The sequence below is a fragment of the Netta rufina genome (genome assembly GCF_964035555.1).
Source record: "Netta rufina genome assembly, chromosome: 1".
In the NCBI taxonomy this organism is placed as follows: domain Eukaryota; kingdom Metazoa; phylum Chordata; class Aves; order Anseriformes; family Anatidae; genus Netta; species Netta rufina.
The window spans coordinates 137,644,009-137,659,404 of NC_140123.1; the positions used below are offsets into that span (position 1 = coordinate 137,644,009).

The window sequence follows — 15,396 nt, forward strand, 5'->3', positions numbered from 1 at the left end:
AAAAACTATTTTGCTAATACCATCCTATATTGTTTACATTACAATTAACAGTTAACTTTTTAAGTAGTTAGCAACAATTCTATCAAAAATACAAACCATAATGGTTTATTAATATAAACTTCTTGGGGTAAAGTAGACCTAAATTCATCAAAAGGCCATTTGAAGTATTCCACCATTTTCAACATTATTTTATGGCAATTTATATGTTCTGACTATATCAATTAACGCTTACTGCAAACATATATTAAATGTGTAAGCATCTGTATAAACAGGGTAAAGGAAAGAGACGTAACAGTGGAGAAATTGATTCCATCTTGACTAAGGTGTATATTGTACAGAACTACAGTTACTTATCATATGCTTGCCATATAGTTCTGTATAGTAAAAGAAGTAAAAATGAATTCTAATAAAATGCTTTGTCTTTTCTGAATTGAAAATATCTTGCATGACTTAGTATAATTTTCTGAATGTTAAAAAGGAGTGTATCTCATGAAATCTGGAAGAATTATATGAAGATTATTGGGGGGTGTACTTACAGATTGAGCAGCAGTATTGCTCCCATGATATGTTACATTTGCATATCAAGCCAAATGGTGGGGACAGAAATTTGAAAACATGTTCAAGAAGTTCAAATTTATCTGGGGATCTATGTAAGATAGCTTTTTGTTGGTGGTGCTTTTGTTTGTTTTCTTAAGTAGAACCTGACAACATAAGGATCATAGAGTTACATAACACAGTGCCCATTTCAAATCATCCCTCCATTTAATGCAACTTAAAACCACTTTTGGATCCCGGAAAATTTGCCATCTTTAGATATAAGGCTGAAATTTTGAAGTCTAGTCAAACAGGCAAAGGTTGTGAGTTCTGTGTGGTAGAACTACCAGGTTTAATAAAATAGAATTTATTCTTGCAAGCTTTGTTCACTCATAAATCTGTTGGAAGACGTCTGAGAAATGTGTACCATACTTTTATTTTTTTATATATCTGTTCCTAAATATATGCTTCTGTGTTTGTTTCAATATTTGGTTTTGTTCAATTTATTTTGTTCTGTGCTAACAACATTGCTGAAATTATAAGTTGATTAAAATGATGTGTTATGGCATTGTGCATGTATAGTCACCTTTACAAGTAGAGTTATGAGTATCTATTACTTGAAAGAATTATTTTTTTTTTTCATGGTAGTAAACATATAGTGCAAGTATGTTCTATACACAAACATAGCTTCGGTTTCTGTTTTCCTTCTAAAATTCTTGTTTTACAAGTAGTTTTTTGTTTTCAAATTTTCACCCCACTTAGAACTTTGTCAATGCACTCAATTTTTGTCCTCATTTCCTCCAAATTTTCTGCTTTTTTATTTCCAGTTCCACAAAATAAAGGTAACTTATTGACTCCTTCCTTATGCTTTCTCCTAATTGTATTCACCCCCTTAACTCTCCTACTCTTCCCTCCCAAAAATATCCCTTTGAGAAGAAAAAAAGGCTGTTTTTCTCTGCTTGACTTTAACTTGAGATAAGAATTTATTGTAGTTGCAGATTTTGAAGCTGTCTATTATCAGTGTGATGTGCCTGTGATGGAGATGCATGTTAAAAATCTGTCTGGAGAGGTACCATACTGCTAATACAGTCCATGTGAAAAGTTGTATCTTTAAGGCTAGGGAAGGTGTGAAAGGCCTAGTTCTATCTTAGTTTCCTGCTAGACAAATTTCTGTAATTTGTCTTTGATAATGACATGCAACGTTTTGCAGCATACTGGCTAGCTATATGTAGCATCATCATCACATTCTCCAGAAAAGGAACCATCAGCACAAATTGTCCTTGATTCTGTATCTTGTTTCAGGTCTGTCAGACTGCACTTTTCTCCTAGTTCTGTTTCTAGAGGTCTTCATTTTAAAATTGCAAAAACTTTGCAATTGCAAAAAAAAAGTAAAATAGTTAGCCATTTTCTATTGTGGCCCTTCTGATAGGTACCTTTCCCACAGAACCTAAAGTCAGAAAGTTCTGGTCTGTTTGCTTGAAGTTCCTGCATGTGCATTATATAATACTTTTTCTTCTGTTAAGTGGAAGAAGCTTCAGAATTTTAAGGCTTTCATAACCTGGGATTATTTTGCACTGTTAAAAGATCTGCTGGAGTTGTTTTGATGAATGTCCTCTGAATACTGAACTGCCTCTCAGTGAAGCATTCCTCTGTATTGATTGTTGTGACTATCTATTGCCTTTGAGACAACTACTTGAGTTATGAACTGGTGATATCAGTTACTATCCAGTTATTGTCCACAGATGCTGGGTAATTCTACATCTACCCTTTTCTTAGAATATTAAAGACAAGTGACTGATATTAATGGACAATCTCACACGTTCCCTAGGTATAGAGGTTATGGGTCCCCTTTTAAGTGCTATTCTGAAATGTGTTGAAAGAACCAGCTCCCTCAAACTCATTGATGACCACTGTAATGGATGCTTCCTGGGGAACAGGCTAGTGTTGCTGGTGATTTTTTGTTCATTTGTTTCTTTGTTTTTTCAATGGAATATTTTCTCAGATCTACATTTCAAAAAGCAAACCAGGCATTCTTGTGGCATATTCAGGGGCACCAGGTTTGTGATGTCCTTTGTCAGTGAATAGGAAAATAAGAACTTCTTTACTTCTTTATTCCAAGATGCAGTTGGGTTAGATAGTATTTAGGAAAGCAATGCACGTCAGTTGTACATGTCTACCATTTGAGGATAACAGAGGAAATGACACTGGCAAACAAGTCAGTTTTTCATAAGTGGGGGAGATTATAAATTTTATCTTTACCTTTTTCTGATGCACACATTTGAAAATGAAAATGCAAATGAATTTGAAAATGAAAAATGCATCCTGAAAATGAACACCAACTTTGATGTTGTGTTTGAAGTCATGTGTTATATGAAGATACGTACTGAAAAACTTGTTCCTGTAAAACTTTGTAAACAAAATAGGCTGCTTTTGGACAAACAGCAGAAGTCACTGACAACAGAATCATCCAAAAAGTTCTGTGTGGGGAATGGAGAGTTTCATTGTTTCTGATTTCACTGGATTCTGAGTTCACTGTTGATATCTCAGAAAAATAACTGATTAAGATAATTATTTTGATCCCACTTTGAAAAAAATGAAATAAAACCAAACCAAAACAACAGCAAAACCTTTCAAATAGAATTTTCAGTAATCAGAAAAAAATAAGATTTCTATAAAAGTAAGTTAATAAAAGTGGTTCAGTATAGGTCAGCACTAGAATAGAGATGCCACATAGGCTAGAACAGTAATATGATCTCATAAAGTCTCACTCATTCCTATTTCTAAGTTATGATTTAACGATATTCCTCTTTTTCTCTATATCTTCCTGAGGAAGCAGTATAAATTAGATATACAACTGGATTATGAAGTGCTTTCATGTTTGAATATTGTTAAAGTGGATATATTTTACTGTGGTCCTTAATTATGTTAATTGGGATATTTTCCATTTTGATTCATGTAGAAGAAGAAGAAATACAAGGAATGTAAGGCTTTAATTTTGTACCTCAGTTACATGTATATTCCTTTTCTGTACGGGGCAACTTTTCTCCTACACTGTTAAAGATCCTGCAGTTTTCCTTTATGTAGAGTATATAAAGCTGATTTTTTTTTTTCCATACTAGCCAAAGGAACTACTAGTGTAATTACTGAGACAGAGCAGTACAATAAGGCAGTAATTTTCAAATTTACTTCACACCTGATTTTGAAAGGCATATATGCAAATTGGTATTCAGAGAATTTTGAATGTTTTAATTTTAAAGGGGCCAGCAGTCATTTTTTGCAGTGAGAACAGTAGGTACTAATGCAGAAAACATGCAGACTGAAAAAAATTAAGTGTGCAGTAGGCAACATCTAACTGGTTCATAAATTCCAATTATGATAGGTTTAGAAATTCTTGAGTGTGTTTTTCACATCCCCATCATTGGGGATCGTTTCTTACAGTTCTCAGAAAGTTTATGATTTGCTAGTGTTGGAACAATCTGGCAAAGTCATTTCCATTCAGTCATCCAATCAGTCATTTCCATTATGTTTTCATCTAATTCACTTTACTTGTAACGTCTCATCCTTAAACACAGATCATCTAGGTGTATCTTTTTAGGTCTGTTTTCCCCTCACCAAGAGGGAATTTAGACTTTCTCACAACTTTGTTTGCTGGTAATTCTTGACTATGTAAACAACAAGATATACTTGTTAGAATCCTATTGTCAACTTGAGGTATTTAATCCTCCTGGAGTATTATAATACCTTCATGGTTTATGCTTATATTAAAAAAAAAAAAAAAAGTGGCAAGAGTGAAAAGATCAAGAAGTCAAGAATTTACTATTTTTGTGCTTATGTAGAGAGAATTAGTTGAAAAGATTAGTAATCTGCTATTCACCGTGATGGGAAGAATTATTTTTTTTAATTTCTGAAAAAGTCTACTTTATCCTCTTTCTATACTTTATTTTTGTAAGGCTATTGCTTAGTGTCTACCTCTGCAAGGAAAAATTATTGCTAAAATGCAAAAAGGTATATTTACTTTTTTTCAAAAATTAAAATCTTTACTAGTTCTAAACTAACTTGCTTTGAATCTACCCACTGTCACAAGTTAGTTAAAAGATGATTTTTCAGTCCCTTTGTACTGTTAATTCATCCAAGATACTGTTAGTCTCATCCAAAAATCTTATATGGATATTATATTCACTAATCCAAGTTTTCAAAGCTTCCTTGGATTCATCAAATTTCAGTTGAAAGCAGCTTTTTAGGGTGATTTTTACTGTCTGCCGTGTGCTTATATGACAATTTTCTTTAAAATCTCCTCTGCTTTTAATGAATTTATCATCTACTTTTGTCAATACTAAAAAAATAGGTATTATAGTATGATTTTTCTCCTCAGTCAGCTGTAGTTTAATTTTTTTCCCTCCCTTGCTATCTTCCATTACTGAACATTTTGCTATTTATAGTGTTTGTATTTTAGGAGTCCATGTCCTCCTTTTTTTTTCCTGGTAGATGAAGCAATTCTGCAATAACGTGTACAGGCTGTGAAATGAATTGGATCACAAAACCAGAAGGGCTAGTAAACACTTATCTTTCATATTTTTACAGAAGTCTCTTATTTTTGTATTTCTAGGACTCCAAGGTTTCGGGGCTAAATAGTCTATTACTGTGCATGCTTTTTGAGAAAAGTATTTTCAGTATTAGATGAGTCTGGATGGCTTCTTTATTTATAAACAGTAAAACAGAGATGCTGCAAAAGGTTTTGACCTTGACAGTGTTGTCTTGCAGTAATTTCAGCCTCTGACGTGTTGTTATTCAGCAATGTGCAGAAAAATCTTAATGGAACCCTAAGTAGGAATATTAAGCTTGGTTATTTTATTACCACTGTTATAATTTTTCTTTATAATGTCAGTTTTAACTTTTAGTAATGTTTTGCTGGTTCCTGAGCTTCCTCTTAGAAAAGTTTTGCTGCTTTGTTAGCCACTTGGACCTCAAACTGGCAAAAAGATACAGTTCAACCATCCTGTAATAAGTTATAATTTGAGGAAGTGGAAATAAGTAACAGATGTTGGAATTTTTCAAACAGACTTTCCACCTTGTGCTGCCAAACACTTAGATGCCACAGATAGTGAGGACAGTGTAAGAAACCAGTTATGATTACCAGATCTTGTCATTTGATTTGGGTTAAGCTTAGCAGCAGTGAAGAAAAGGTACTATATAAAAGAATATGCTGGTAAACATGGCTACTCATTCTAAAAGAACAGAAAGCTATTATTCCTGTTTTGATATGGTTGCCTTTTTCTTCAGGATAGTATTTTGAATAGGGGGAAGCAATGAGGGTAGCAAAAATATAATTTTGATAACATTATAAAATCATGATGCTACAGCTCTGTATTTTTATGTCATCTCCCTCAAGTAGAGATAAAGGCATTTTCCTACAACCTGTGTTATTTTTTTCCTACTGTTAGATTCCTTCATGACACTGAAATAATTTTGTGGGTTATGATGGTTTCTTGTTAAAATGGATTAACAAATTTAAATTGCTGAATTCTTAAAAAGCCCAGTCCAGTGGTTTATTATTCCCAAGGATGAATAAAGTATCAGAATGTTTGCTGTTTCTGTAGATTTTTCCCAGATTTTGAGGAACAGGAATTGTTTTATGTCCATATGTAATGAAGGTAGAAAAAAATAATAACTGTATTGGAGAAAGAGATTAAGTCTTAATATACTTTTTTTTTTTTTTTTTTTTTTTTTTCCCCTGTTTAACTACTGACTAGAATGCAGTTTCATTAGATTAAAATTTTTGGTAGATTTTTTTTTTTTAACAAGAAAAATCAGTCATTCACTGTAGTGTGAATTAGTAATACGTAATTTAATATGTTAATATACTGTTTTTCAAAGCGGTGTTATTACAGGAACATTCCAAGTGTCATATCATTACTATGTGATTTTTTTCATCAGATCAAAGATTTGTGAATCATAGAAGGTATAAAATATTGTTTTCTTCAGTGATACTGCAAACAACATAAATTTATTTATTCTCTTTTTATTCTCTTATAATTCTATTTAGCATTTGAGTATTCACATGAACTTAGGTTCATACCTAGGTATAAACTATGGGCCTCTTTAATATCTTTAATATTAATATCTTTAATATCTTTAATATCTTTAATATTTAACTTAGGTCCTCTTTAATATTTTCATCGATGATCTGGACGAGGGCATTGAGTGCACCCTCAGTAAGTTTGCAGATGACACCAAGTTAGGTGCGTGTGTCAATCTGCTTGAGGGTAGGAAGGCTCTGCAGGAGGATCTGGATAGGCTGCACCGATGGGCTGAGGTCAACTGCATGAAGTTCAATAAGGCCAAGTGCCGGGTCCTGCACCTGGGGTGCAATAACCCCATGCAGAACTACAGGCTGGGAGATGAGTGGTTGGAGAGCTGCCAGGCAGAGAAGGACCTGGGTGTATTGGTTGATAGTCGGCTGAATATGAGCCAGCAGTGTGCTCAGGTGGCCAAGAAGGCCAACAGCATCCTGGCTTGTATCAGAAACAGTGTGGCCAGCAGGGCTAGGGAAGTGATCGTCCCCCTGTATTCGGCTCTGGTGAGGCCGCACCTCGAGTACTGTGTTCAGTTTTGGGCCCCTCGCTACAAGAAGGACATCGAGGTGCTTGAGCGGGTGCAGAGAAGGGCGACGAAGCTGGTGAGGGGCCTGGAGAACAAGTCCTACGAGGAGTGGCTGAGGGAGCTGGGCTTGTTCAGCCTGGAGAAGAGGAGGCTCAGGGGCGACCTTATTGCTCTCTACAGATACCTTAAAGGAGGCTGTAGTGAGGTGGGGGTTGGTCTGTTCTCCCATGTGCCTGGTGACAGGACGAGGGGGAATGGGCTAAAGTTGCGCCAGGGGAGTTTTAGGTTAGATGTTAGGAGGAACATTTTTACTGAAAGGGTTGTTAGGCATTGGAACAGGCTGCCCAGGGAGGTGGTGGAGTCACCATCCCTGGAAGTCTTCAAAAGACGTTTAGATGTAGAGCTTAGGGATATGGTTTAGTGGGGACTGTTAGTGTTAGGTCAGAGGTTGGACTCGATGATCTTGAGGTCTCTTCCAACCTAGAAATTCTGTGATTCTGTGATTAGGTTGTTCAATGATTTGTTTGCAGTTTTGTTTTTGAATGGTTCCTTTCCAGAACTGGGAAAGTCATTGTACACAGATCACCAAGTTCAGTATGGATAAATTCAATTTGTTAGCCGCTATTCGTAGTTTATGTAAAAGTAGTCAGTTGAATAATCAATCTGCAGGAACATAAACTGGATGCCTACTAGTTAAAGAATTGTATCCTCATTGGATGAATTCCTGTGCTTATTTCCTCTTCGATGAAAGTGTACAGAACCCAGAAAGTAACTATCCATATTTTTAGAAAGCATTTCAGTTATTACAAGGCACCCTATTTTCTACTTTTTCTATAACGTTGCAGTTTAGGTTTAATGGGACTATGCAAGAATTATAATTGTACCAAAGTAGAATTATTTATTAATAGCATTAATGCAGAATTTTAAGTGTAAAACAACTAAAATCCTTCATTATTTCACTCATTCCACATATTTATCATAATATTTACTATGTATATATTATATACCATATCACATACCTTCATTAGATGTGTACCTGAAAGGAGAACTCCATGATTCCTGAGAAATAAATTTAGTATATAAAAATAACAAAAAACCCTGACTACTTGCTGTTGTGATTAAATCTGTTTACAACGTCCACTGTGACTCACATTCCAGGAAAAAAATAAATAAATAAATAAATTGATTTCTTTTTTACAGGAATCAAGAAAAACCACAGGATCTCTGTATATTTGAATCTACATCAAACAGTTTTCATTTGGAAGTATTGCCCAGAGAACTTATTTCAGGGAGGAAAAACTATTTTTGAATGCTTTTTGTCTTAAGTTGATTTTCAAAGACTTTTCCTGACCTCTCCCTACTTTCTAGAGAGTAGGGTAGAAATGGTAGTATTTCTCTCCAGTTTGGAATATCACTTTTCTAAAAAGATTTTTTTCTTTTATTGGAAAACACTATTATATGTTGGGCCATGACATCCCACTAAAATTCTAGTCTTAAGAATTTTTGCTTGTCAGAATTTTGCACTCCACACCCTGTAGCTCCCAGCTAAGGAATAAAAGCATGCAAATGATAGCTTTGTCAGAAAGGGAACTAGATAAGGTGACTGGGCTTTTCAGGCAAAGTGGTGCATTGATCAGCTACACTATATGAGGTACCTAGGCTAAAGGTTTTTAGAGCTGGCTCAGTGTCTCTGCATAATGTACTGTATAGCTTACATGCACCATGTGAACATGCAACCTAGCAAATTTAACAGTCTGAAAACTTTTGTATTCCATTAAAGGGGAGTTTTCATTGAGATTTCTTTTGGCCTCAGTAATTCATCCACTATACTCTGAGTTCAGGACACACACACATCCTTCTTCTTCCTTCCTTTCTTCTCTATATAATATGTAGCCATTACTTTTCTTCAATTTCTATTTCTATTCATTGTTATTTCCTGTTAGCTAAAAATACAAGTGTGTGTACAAATTCTCAACTGTGCATGTGCTGAAATGAAACTCACAGTTTGTGGTTTTTTACCTTCAACTCCCTTTAATAATTTCATTTGAAAGAAGATTGAGTTAGGAAGCATTGACTGTATAAAATGCTCAGTATGGCCTTTTACTACCAGAGTCCAAAGTCATTCTGAACATATCTAGAAAATTAATGTAATTAATGCTTCTATATAATAACTTCTGCTTGGAAAATATATGGATTATTTTAAAATCTTAGGTAGGAAGCTAGTTGTCCAAATTTAGTGACAAGTTCTAGAGAGTTACTTACAGTAGCTTTTTCATAGCTCAGACATATTTAAAATTCCAGCTTGGAATTCTATTCATATATGCATTAATCATTTGCCTTGTATTAGTGCTTTTTTCAAAGTCTGAAAAAGTAGTGTCGTGATATAGAGATAATTAAAATTTCCTTGATCACTGTCAGAAAAAGGAATGCATAGAAACATTTTTTAACTTCACACACTTTCTGCATGAGGGTTATGCACAATATAAGGAATTGTTTAGATTATTGAAAAAATACCTACGTACCCAAGTGTGCTTCAGTAAAAAGGATTTTAGGGTGGTGCAGTCTTTTATATATAATGGGTTAATAATATCACTGAGGTCACTTTACCTCATTTTAATAGGCACAGCTTTCAAGGAGATTCCATGGCTCTGTGTAAGGGTTAATACTACCATGGGGCACAGCATTGGAAAAAAGTTCTTGATAAGTAATTAAATCAGTTAGTAAATGCAAAATGGCAACTTTCATTTTGTTGTGCCTATGCTAACTATGCTATACAGATTTTCTGGACTCAAGTCCTGTTTCAGGGAAAAGAGGTTCAAACTATTTTATTCTACATTGTCTATTTCCAGGTACCTAATTCTTTTCATATAATTTATGTAATGTAATAGCTGAAAGTATGTTTCTCTCTGAAAAATAAAACTGGTAGGCCTCAATACAAATTTTGAGGCCAAGTAACCGGTTCTTCAAGAGATTTCTTCAGCTCTAGTACAACAGAATTTGCTTTACTGGGTTGTATGGACAGCTGTTGCAACATTCATAATGATACATGAACTTCTGGAAGTTAAGATATGAAGGTAACCATTTATGGAGGGATTATTCCAAATGAATAAACATTTACCTTATAATTGGAAAGGACATGCCAAGCTAGTCACAACAGGCTTGCAATCCTGATCAAATTGTAATCTATATTTCCATGATATTTGAGGAAGCTAAGTAATGTAAAGGAAGTTGCACTGAAATATTCCAGAAGTCATTATCTTATAGCATTATAAATGTACTTGTAATACTTACCTGTAACATCTTGAAACATGAACGAGTCAGCAATCTGAGCCAGCAGTGTACCCAGGCAGCCAAGAAGGCCAACAGCATCCTTGCTTGTATGTGGAATAGTGTAACCAGCAGGATCAGGGAGGTGATCGTCCTCCTGTACTCAGCTCTGGTGAGGCCACACCTCGAGTACTGTGTTCAGTTTTGGGCCCCTCACTACAAGAAGGACATTGAAGCCATGGAATATGTCCAGAGAAGGGCTACGAAGCTGGTGAAGGGCCTGGAACACAAGTCCTGTGAAGAACTGGGATTGTTTAGTCTGGAGAAGAGGAGGCTCAGGGGAGTCCTCATTGCTCTCTATGGGTACCTCAAAGGAAGGTGTGGGGAGCTGGGTGTCAGCCTCTTCTCACAGATAATTAGCAACAGGACAAGAGGGAATGACCTCAAGTTGCACTAGGGGAGTTTTAGGTTGGAATTTAGAAGACATTTTTTTCAGGGGGATGGTTGGACCAGATGATTGTGGAGGTCTTTTCCAACATTAATGATTCTATGATTCTGTGAAAAAACACGTCTGTTTTTATATACAATTACCATTCTTAAAAAACTTCTGTGAATTCCATAAAACTCAAAATGCAATGCATGTAGATTTTCTAATCTACTAAGGAAATAGGAAATCTAAACTAAAAGTGATTATACTGTAAATGGCAGTTACAGCAGCTTTGCTATTTATTTTATCCTTACTCATTAGGCAACCTTTTTTTTTTTTGTAGATGTTGGTGAGGAAAAGTGGTATATTGTATTTCCCTTTCTACTTCCAAAAGAAGCATAATTATTTATATTATACTGCTGTCTACCTCTCCTTTTGCTTGATACACTGTCTCTTCATAGAACTGATCGAATTTGACGGATGCATCCATGTGTTGTTCAACTCCTCCTTGCTATAGCAGCTGCCTGGTGTAACAATTTGATGTTTTGTACAGATATAGTTGTATATCCAAATATACATCTGTATTTAGGTTTGTGGCCTATACATCTGTATTTAGGATTGTGGCCTACCGTAGGGTTATGAAAAGTAAACTTATGTGTAGTTAGGTTAGAGTCACACAGAAGACTGTAATAGTGAAGGTCTCTACTCCATCTGCAGGGAGAATAGACATTAGTTGACTCCACTGTCAGTGTAGACATCAGAGAATCACAGAATTGTCTAGGTTGGAAGAGACCTCCAAGATCACCTAGTCCGACCTCTGACCTAACACTAACCAGTCCTCCACTTAACCATATCACTAAGCTCTACATCTAAACTTCTTTTAAAGACTGCAGGGATGGTGACTCAACCACATCCCTGGACAGCCTATTCCAATGCCTAACAACCCTTTCAGTAAAGAACTTCTTCCTAATATCCAACCTAAAATGTTGTATATAGTATCAGTGCAAATCTCTGCAGTGTCTCAGAACTTCCAGGATAGGCTTGTATGTTTTCTTATACATATGTAAATAAAATTTCTAAAATTGCACTGGTTTAAAGGCTGAAAATTGTGATCCCATGGAGAATGCTGTAAAATACATAAGGAAGCTGGTCCATTAATACACAGTCATCATATGTAACCTCAAGCTCTGATGGTCAATTAAGTTGAAATTAAACACTAGCATGTGTTACATTAGTAATTCTAATCTTGCTGAAAGTGTTGACTGCTGTTCTCTTTTAGGCATTTTAAAAATAGAGGTGATTTTCTCTAACAAGTACTCCTTAGAGAATCTCTCTATGATTCTTAACTGAAACCAGTAAAATTTAACTCTTTTAATTAACACCAGTGAACTTTGATTTGTGGTAAGTATCTGATTCAATATTTGCATGTGTTTGTCTTCTGTTGTGTCATTCTTTTAAATAAATGTGAAGTAACAGATTTGTCATCTGCGCAGTCAAATGAAGAACAACAGAGATTATCTAGCTAACAAAATTAATCATTTATTTTTTTCACCTTTGAGTTACTGGAAAAAAAGTTTGTGTATGTGCCCTGATAATTAAATATAATATCTGAAGATAAGTCTACAAGAAAAGTTAGTTACACATTATTTAGTATAACCATGATGTGAATTTCACTGCTTCTTCGACAGGTGTTTTCCATTAGAATGCGTCTCCTCTATTCAGAACAATTTTAAGTAAATTCATAAGGAAATACCTCTTTACATGTTTATCCTGGAAAGGCAGATAGGTGTTTTATTTTATAAAACAGTCCAAAAGTTTTCTATTCTATTCTTCAAATGTAAAAATATTTTCCAGAACATATTATTGCAGTTCAGTAATATATTTCTAAGTGCCCTTGGAGACACTTAAAATTAGAAAGGAATAAAATTAATGAAACTGAAATTGCAGGTTTTTGGTAATGCTGGTGAAAGGGGTGTTTGCCTTCATAAGTGTTTGTGTAGAAGTGTTATGTTCTATGCATACATTTTTATTCATATAAATAAATGTTACACTTTATTGTTTGTGATTTTGTAAAATATTGTGTTGTATTGATACTATACTTTCATTTTAAGGTTATAATCATCTCTTAAATGACATGTAATAAAATACACTGATTTGCTATTAATTATCTTTTGAGAAATACACAGCATCAGTAATTTCCAGTAATGCTTTTTAACTCTGGAAAACAGCTCAGTTCTTATAGACAAAATGCACGTATTTCAGTTGCTTTACTTGGTTTATTGAAAAGCAGATAAACGGATTGTGTTTAGAAACAGTGACAGACTATACAGCTACATATAGACTACTGAACCACTTTATTTCAGTATTCATTCTCTCCCTGAAACCTGTTTCAGATTACAAGAAAACTAGAAGCAGCATTCACATATGCTGTCATCCCCTGGCTTTCAAAGTGCATGGTATCATGAATGGCTAAAAAAAAAATACATTTGCTTTCTGCTGTATGTATATATGAGAGGTGTAGGACAAACATAATTTAAATTTTGCAGCTGTTTAAATGAACTGTTTCAATCATAGAATCATAGAATGGCTTGGGTTGGAAGAGACCTCAAAGACCATCCAGTTTCAACCCCACTGCCATAGGGAGGGATGCCACCCACTAGATCAGGTAGCTCAGGGCCTCATTCAGCCTGGCCTTGAACACCTCCAGGGATGGGCCATCCACAACTTCTCTGGGCACCTTGTTCCTGTGTCTCACCACCCTCTGAGTAAAGAGCTTCTTCCTAATATCCAATCTAAATCTCCTCTTTTTCAGTTTAAAACCATCCCCCCTATCATTATCTACACAAGTAAAGAGTCCCTCTCCATTCTTTTTATAAGAACCCTTTAAGTATTGAAAGGCTGCAATGAGGCCTCCCCAGAGCTGTCTCTTCTCCAGGCTGAATATCCTCAGCTCTTACAGCCTCCCTTCATAGGAGAGATGCTCCAGTCCTATGATCATCTTTGTATCCCTTCTCTGGACTTGCTCTAACAGGTCCACTTCTTTCTTGTACTGGGGGCCCCAGAGCTAGATGCAGTTCTCCAAGTGGGGCCTCTCAAGGGCAGAGTAGAGGGGAATAATCACCTCCCTTGACCTGCTGGCCACCCCTCTGTTGATGCAGTCCAGAACACAGTTGGCCTTCTGGGCTACAAGTGCACACTGCTGGCTCTTGTCGAGTTTCTCATCTACCAGAACCTCCAAATCCCTCTCTGCAGGGCTGCTGTCAGTAGGTTCTTCTCCCAGTCTGTACTCATACCTGGGATTGCCCCATACCAGGTGCAGCACCTTGTACTTGGACTTGTTGAATCTCATTCAGTTCATGTGGGCCCACTTCTCCAGCTTGTCCATGTCCCTTTGGATGGCATCCCTTCCTTCTGTTGTATTAGCTGCACCACTCAGCTTGGTGTCGTCTGCAAACTTGCTGAGGGTGCACTCAATCCCATCATCTATGTCATTGATGAAGATATTGAAAAGCACTGGTCCCAAGACAGACCCCTGAGGGACACTGCTTGTCACCGGCCTTCACCTGGACATAGAGCTATTGACCACTACTCTCTGGGTGCAACCTTCAACCTTATCCACCAAATGGTCCACCCTTCAAATCCATCTCTCTCCAGTTTAGAAATCAGGATGTCATGTGGGACTGTGTCAAAAGCCTTACAGAAGTCCAGATAAATGACATCAGTCAGTCTTCCCTTGTCAATTGATCCAGTCACTCAATCATAGAAGGCCACCAGATTGATCAGGCATGATTTACCCTTGTAGAAGCGATACTGGCTGTCTCGGATCACCTCCTGGTCTTGCATGTGCTTTAACATTGCTTCCAGGAGGATCAGTTCCATGATCTTGCCAGGAACAGAGGTGAAACTCACTGGTCTGTAGTTCTCTGGTTCTTCCTTTCCACCCTTTTTAAAAATGGGAGTGCTGTTTCCCTTTTTTCAATCACTGGGGACTTCCATCTGACTGCCATGACTTTTCTAATATGATGGAGAGTGGCTTGGCAGCTACATCAGCCACTTCCCTCAGAACCCTGGGATGGCTGTCATCAGGCCCCATAGACTTGTAGCTGTTCAGCTGCATCAGGAGATCCTGAATCTGCTCTTTGCTTACAGTGGGAGGGACTCTGCTCCCCCAGCCCCCGCCTAGAAGTTCAGGGACTTGAGGGATGTGGGAAGCCTGACTGCCAGTGAAGTCTGAGGCAAAGAAGTTGTTAAGTACCTCATCCTTCTCCATTTCTGTTGTTACCAGTCCTCCATCTACATTTTTCAGAGGTGGTACACTCTTTTTAAATTTAAAATGTGTGATTGTTTAGACCATCCTTATAAATTCTGTAAGAACTGTTGCTTTATGTAGTGTTGTGTTTTTTTTCAGCTTCATTTCTAAGAAAATATTAGATAATCAGGAAGCTAATTATCATAAGTTTCTGTTGTCACCAAATCAATTAAAGTAGCACTGTATATTTCATTTAATTGAATCTAAGTTTTGATTTTTTTTTTTTATAAGCAACCAGTAAACCTATGTCTCTTGGATG

At 36.2% G+C, this 15,396-nt stretch overlaps 1 protein-coding gene across 1 annotated transcript in view; it reads left to right on the forward strand.

Moving 5' to 3' along the window:
- The window catches only part of CCDC91 (coiled-coil domain containing 91), a gene marked incomplete at its 5' end in the record, with an annotated part of 125,415 nt that overhangs the window by 62,149 nt on the left and 47,870 nt on the right, over positions 1–15,396 (forward strand). The window lies entirely within an intron of this gene.